This window comes from Terrapene carolina, unplaced genomic scaffold, assembly GCF_002925995.2.
Source record: "Terrapene carolina triunguis isolate 2854851 unplaced genomic scaffold, T_m_triunguis-2.0 Scaffold629, whole genome shotgun sequence".
NCBI classification, from domain to species: Eukaryota; Metazoa; Chordata; order Testudines; family Emydidae; genus Terrapene; species Terrapene triunguis.
Window position 1 is genome coordinate 13,740,785 of NW_020664980.1, and position 7,336 is coordinate 13,748,120.

Sequence of the window (7,336 nt, forward strand, 5' to 3'; positions counted from 1 at the left end):
CACTTAGAGAAGTCTCTGTCTGCATTGAGTGGGGGTATTGGCTGATGGTGCTTTAGAGGTTGGCTTGGGGAAATATATCTGCCTTGGATTAGGGCTTTACATGCAAACCGGAAAGCTAAGGCTAGTGGCAAATTGTGTCTCTCTATTTTCCTGGGATGAAATCCTGACCCCGCTGAGGTAAATGGCAAAACTCCCTCTACATTTCACTGCAGGTGTGTTCAATATCCGCTGCGTAGATGAACTCCTTGGCTAAGCTACACGCCAATCTAATTTGATTCAAAGCCATCAAGTGGTTGCCTGTCAACAAGAGAGCTCTCTTTATCAAGAAGACAATGTGTTATATTTAGTGCCACTGGAAATTTCAGTTCCCTTTCTTTCACACATCTTGAAGCTCATGTGGAAATCTCAGGACGTATATGAGAGAGCTCTGGGGGGCACTTGGTTTTGTGCTCCATCCAGGTTTGCCTTTTTAAGTCACTACAAAAGAGCTTTTATTTAGGATTAAAGGTTACTCCTACTGTTTGATTTATAGAAGAACAATTACCTTGCGGTTTTGGAAGGTGTTGGGAATGATGTCACTTCATGGTCTCAGCTGCCAGTTTCTTGGATAGAGGGAGAAGAACTGGCTTCTTACAGATGGAAATAACACAAGACCTCTTACCTTTTTCAACACCTGCCTGCAGCAATGCTGGAGAGAGCTTTTAGAACGGTCAATAAGTGCTCCTCCAGATGCACTGGGGTGAGTTACAGGACTCAGATTTGTCTCGCTCATTTCTGGCTGTGCAGAAAGGCTTGGACATATGACAATTCCCAACACTAAAATATATTTTTGGGAAGCCAGACTTGTCTGTGTTAAGACATGGATTCAAGCAGTATCGAGTGTATTGCTGAGTAGAACTGGAGTTGAGTCAGTGTGTATGCATTGGGGACTCCTGTTTGGGATTTCCCATTTATCTGCTGTCAATATGTGTCTCTGGAACAGGCTCGACCTAGGCACACAGCAGTGAAACATACTTTCCAGATGTGGGATCTGTTTTCCAGGTATATAATAACAATCCCTAGCACTTATATAGCACCTTTCATCCAGATATCTCAAAGTGTTTTGCAAAGGTCAGTTTCATTTTTCCCATTTTACACAAGGGCAAACTGTAGGAGCACTGTAACCCCATTTTAATTCCATCTGAGGTTTTCTCCACCTAAGTCCAAAGCACAGTTTAAAGAATGGTTGTTGGCAGGCTTAAAGTCCCTGTATCAATACTGCAGAAGGTGATTCATTATCATCTGCAGCTCTCCAGAGCTGATATAAATTTGCTAATAATAGGTCTTCAAATCCGACATTTTATTCAAGATAAAGAATTAGAGGAACAAAATCCAATCATGCTTCTGACAATTATAAATGGAAAGATATAACCCATGTTCATATCTCATAAATACTGTTATATAAATGAAGGCATGAGTTCTGGTTTATCCCACACAGGGACCCGTGGAAAAATGGAATCCATATAGTTAGTTAGAAAATAGTGAATGGGGGGGGACTTTGGTTAAGTGTTAAATTGATTTCTATCTGCCAGAAAGCAAAAATGGATGTATAAATTCCCAAATTAGAGAGACAAGGTGGTTAAAGTGATATCTTTTATTGGACCAACTTCTGTTGGTGAGAGAGACAAGCTTTCGAGATTACACAGAATAGAGCTCTGTCTCTCTCACCAACAGAGGTTGGTCTAATAAAAGATATTTCCTCACCCACCTAATATCCTGGGACTGACATGGTTGCAACAACACTAAATTCCCATATAACATACTTATCTCCTGTATTGTGGGGGGGACAAAGGGATCCAGGAGTGGGGATGTGGATTTGGACATGGGTTTTGTGGTACTTGTATCCATACCTGGTAGTTAAGCTATTCCAATTACCCATGAAAGCCCAAAGACTGATAATTGCAGGATAGTCAAACCCTGGAATCACTCTCTGGGGTGTTGGGTTTGTGATTATTTGCCTATTAGGTACAGTTTGCTTAATCCTATCATACAACAAGACACGTGGTTGCTAATATTCACCATGGATCCAACCATATTCAGGATATTGGTAAAACTGAGCCCTCTCTAGCAAAGTGTGATACTGATTCATTGCCGAGAACATGGGCTACTTTTCTCTGAACTATTTTGTACAGGTGTTGAGTATAAAGGGGGGGTGTGTGTGTGAGAGAGAGAGAGAGAGAGATTTAAAGGAGTTAGACAGGGTTTGTTTCTATCCCTATATCGGTTTATGGCACACCCATCACCCCGGTATCTGAACAGCCCCTGGTCACTGCATGCCCTCCAGCATTCTGTTCTGTTTAATAAGCCCCAGACTGTATGTACTGTGTAATCTCCACTGGATGAGGGGACAATGTGCACTCCCCTGCACACATCTCGCCCATCTCCTCTCTCCCCAGCCAATCCAGTCCTCAAGCCCTTCCTATCTATGCACAGGTCTCCGACAAGTGGAGAGACTACCTCGGTCTGAAAAAAGGGGGAAAGGTGCCCTGGAGATAGCTGGCCCAATGCCCTTTCTGAGCATATGGGGAGAGATCCAGGTGTGGAGTGATTCCCCTGTGCATGGATTTTGGGGCACAATCTCCCCCTTCGAGAGGAACTGTGCTGGCTGCCACTGTGTCTCCCTGACCACTGCAGACAGGGGGTTTTGTGAGGCCCATGTTAGGCACCAGTGAGCCGGCTCCAGGTAAGAGCATGGGAGGCTGGAGTACGGTCTTAGAACATGGCTCTGACACAGCACTCAGACAGGCAGCTCAGGGAAAACATCCACGCTCTGGGTGAACAACACTCGGTATTAAACGTGGTTGCGGCTAGCAGGGCACTGCTCCCAGCATGAGCAGGGTTTCACAATAACACAAAGTCTTCAGGCCCAGCCCTGAGCGAGATGAGAGAACCAGGAAGCAAATTCAGAGGCAACTCCTATAAACATCCCTTGTAAGGTCATCTGCCTCGGGATCTGACCCAGTGCCAAGCCCACACTCGAAGAGAGACAAGATTTCACTTTCTGCCGGTTTGGAATGGAAGGCTTCAGCCCTTTCTGGTACATTTGCTTCTTCCTTGGCAATCCCAACAATAACACAAGGGAGGCAGAGTGTCTTTCACAACATCAAGCCCTACTCACTGGCCTCTTTCAAGCTTCAGACGCATGATTCCCCCCACCAGAATCCTCTTACTCGAGCAGGAAATATTCCTCACCTCCGATGTACAGCGTTTCATCCGCCGACGTACCGCTTACGCCGATAAAACCTGCTGACTGCACCAAATGGAATTTGTTCCCGCCACGCTTTCCCTGCCAGCGGCTCATCCAAACCAGCCTCTCCGCGGCCAAGGACTTGAAAATCTCCTGGCCGTTAACTCCGTGGACTGTAGCAGAGTGAAGCATTTCAACAGCCAGAGTCGAGAAGAAATTTGCTGAGATTTTTTGCAGCATTGGGGCAACTTACTGCTGAACCCAGAGTGAGTTTTACTGGCACTGTTTTCACTAACCATTGTAAAATTCAGGGGTTCGCTGCTCAAGCGCTAAGTTTTCAGACTCCCAAGGGTTTGGCTCAGGAATTGGGAGTGAATTTTCATTCACACGTTGATTTTGTAGTGAACATAAATACAAAGGAAGCCATTCCCCATTGTCCCGTAAGCCTTACCCAGCCTCCTCGTCCTGCCCAGAGGAGGATGACCATCTCTGCTTCCTCAAGGCCCAGTGCCTTGACAGTCCATTGGGCTGAGGAGACTGTACCACAGCGTTCATGGCTGACGGCTGAACCACTTGAAGTGCTCTCTCCGTCCCAAAGGAAATCTCTGCAGCAGCCCGAGCCCCGGGCGTGAGTGGGGAGTCTGAATCTTCCCAGGAGTGAAGGGCTTAAAACTGTCCCCACCCTCCCTCCCCGCAGGGCACCATGACAGGCTTGGAGTGGAGTGCTTGTAACAGATCTGGAGACATTTCACTTTGGACCATTTTAAAGTTACATTAAACAGAAGCTGTTGTCTTAGAAAATGCCCAGTGCAGCATCTAATCACTGCTTATATTTAAAGAGTAAGTGACCTCTTGAGCTTCCATTGAGGAAAAGATTCCCCTAGCAGGCAAACGCGTCACATAGTATTCCACAGGCACTCACCCCCCACACGTCTCTCTGCACGCACACACAGATCACACAAACTACCTACCAACACAATGTAGACACACGCTAGCCAATACACATTCCACATACACCCTCTAAATTCACATAGTACAACACTCGCGGATACCGCTACAACAGCAAACATACCTCACCACACTCACCAAACAATACATGCACCATTTTACATGTAAGTGAACACTTCAATCTCCCTGGTCATTCTATTACAGATTTAAAAGTCACTATCATTGAACAAAAAAACTTCAGAAACAGACTTCAAAGAGAAACAGCAGAACTAAAATTCATTTGCAAATTTAACACCATTAATCTGGGCTTGAATAGGGACTGGGAGTGGCTGGCCCATTACAGAAGCAGCTTTTCCTCTCCTGGAATTGACACCTCCTCATCTATTATTGGGAGTGGACTACATCCACCCTGATTGAATTGGCCCTGTCAACACTGGTTCTCCACTTGCGAAGTAACTCCCTGCTCTCCATGTGTCAGTATATAATGCCTGCATCTGTAACTTTCACTCTATGCATCCGAAGAAGTGAGGTTTTTACCCACGAAAGCTTATGCCCAAATAAATCTGTTAGTCTTTAAGGTGCCACCAGACTCCTTGTTGTTTTTGTAGATACAGACTAACACGGCTACCCCCTGATACATTTTACATGTGCACACACTCCAGGTATGCCCACAGTACACTACACACACGCCCATCCATAAACACACCCACTGCACACAACCCCTCCCGCACACATACCGAGCGATGTTACAACATACTTACCAAGCAGTGTTCTACCTGGGGGCGGATGTGATGGTACAACCTAAATGATGGTACGAACCCTCCCCTACAAGTAATGTTATGCTCCTATATTTTCTCAAGTGTTTTTCCTTTCATCAGCCAACGGTATGGGAAAGGGGCAGGTGGATGGAAATCGGCAAATCTACATTCCCAAATACCCATATCACTATACATCAGACGCACTCACACTCACTCGCACACACAGGAGCGACCTTTAAAACAGGACACTCCAAGGTTACACCGTAAAGTCTCAGTTTCCACCCCGATTCACGCACTGTGCCAGTCCCGTCCAAACAACAAAGCAAGACCCCAACCCAACAGCTTTTGGTCAGCTGCTAAGATCAGAGGCTTTGACATTTGCGGCATTACATCTGTTTTCATCCAAGTGACAGATGAAGTTATAACAGAGCTGGCTGGAGCTGTTGCAGGAGATCCCGTCAAAGCCCACACCCACCGGCCTGGCCCCTGGGAAAGGAGGAGGAGGAGTGAAACTTAGTCCTGGAAACTTCCCAAGCTCTTTAATCTTCGGATGGCGCCTCTGGCTGTTGTTTACAATCGCTGTGTTGTCCCCTATGAAACAAAATAAAAAACATCAGTTGGCAACAATCTTTCATTCCCCACCAGTGTCCGCTGCGTGTGTGGTGATACTCCAGCCTGGGAAGCACAATGGAAAGGCAGCAAGAGACAGACACACCACAGATCTTTGTGTTCCCCAGAGAAGGACCAAGGCTGGATTTGATGGCAGTGAGGAATATGCGGTTCACAAGCTCCTGGATTCCAAACATAAATGGGGCAGGCTCTGGTGTCTTGTCGATTGGGAGGAGTATGGGCCTGAGGAACCCACCTGGGAGCCTGCGGAAAATGTACACGCTCCCAGACTTGTGCGGGCGTTCCATAAGAATCCCCCCAAAAAGCCTAGTCCCGCATTGCCCTGAGGGGACCCCTTGGGAAGGGGGGATATCAGGGACTGCAGGTCCTGAATGCCGGGCCACAGGACTCTTAGGAGCTAGTACACTCCAACCTGCCATCCAGAAGCTGAACCTTAATAGAGGACTCCAGTCCTGGAACCCGATTGGCAGGCTGCTGGGGGTCCTGATTGGTCCACAGCTTCTATATAAACCCAGCGCGGGTACAAGAAGTTGTCTGTGCAGCTGGGATTCACCCTGCTTTGGACTGTGTGCCTGGGTAGCTCCGGTGGCTTGACTTCCTGCTGTTCAACTTGTGGTTCTTATCTCCTGTTTGATTCCTGTATCTGACTCCCTGGTATCCCAGCCTGGCCTGACTCTGGTTACCAATTCGTGGATGTGCTCTTATGTTTGTCCCCTGCTTCTAGTCTGCCGGTATCCTGACCCAGATGACTCTTGATTCCTGTCCCGTGACAGTGGACCCTGGCTCTGACCACTAGGTCTGGCTGTGACAAATACAGATGATGCATGGATGTGTGTAAATAGAGCTGCTCCAGTGGGAAAGGACAGCCTTCTTCTCTCGTCCAGGTTACGCTCGTAACTTCTGTTGGTCCCCTTAGTTGCCCTCCTAGCAAAGCCTCTACTAATTCAAGCCACACCTTCATTCCACCCCTCAGCTGCCAGGTTTCCCTTTGACTCCTCCTCCCTTGCTTTCTGGTTCTTTTCCACCCTTCCTCTCTCTTCTTCTCTCCTGTTAGGTGCATTCCCAGGGATCCATATTCCCCCAGACACCTCTTTCTTCTAAAGCCCAGCTTGCGATGCAGAATCCGTTGCATCAAGTTTTGAGAAAACCGACAGCTGGCATAAATTAGCTTTTTCTGTTTAAAACCAAAAAAACTTCAGCAAAATCATAATCAGTCTGGATGGTGACAGGTATCAAAGCTCCCAGCCTGAGCCAACTCTGCAGCAAGGAAGCAAGCCGATCCTGCTTCCATGCCAGCAGGAATTAAGAACAGACCAGGGGAGTGAGAAATCGCAACACACAGGGCAGGACTATCTCCTCCGTCAAGGGCTAAGCACAGAAATTCCAAATTCTACCTGCATCGCTTCATGCGAACCCTCCAGCTCTCAGGCCAGGGCTACGCTCGAGAGCTTACAGCCGTGCTGCTGTAAGCCCTCTAGTGTAGCCACACTAAGCCGACGGGAGAGAGCTCTCCTGTCGACTTAATGACTCCACCCCCAACGAGCGACGGTAGTTACATCAGTGGGAGACGCTCTCCCGCCAACATAACACAGTCCACACCGGCGCTGAAGTTGGCCTAAGTTATGTCGCTCAGAGGGGTGGCAAATTCCCACCCCTGAGGGACATCACTTATGTCAGCTGAAGCTGCAGTGTAGCCATAGTCGTTCTCCTAGAAGTCGTGGCAGCCTGCGCCCAGCTCCCCGCTGAGCTGATGGGCACTGTGCATCCTGATTAC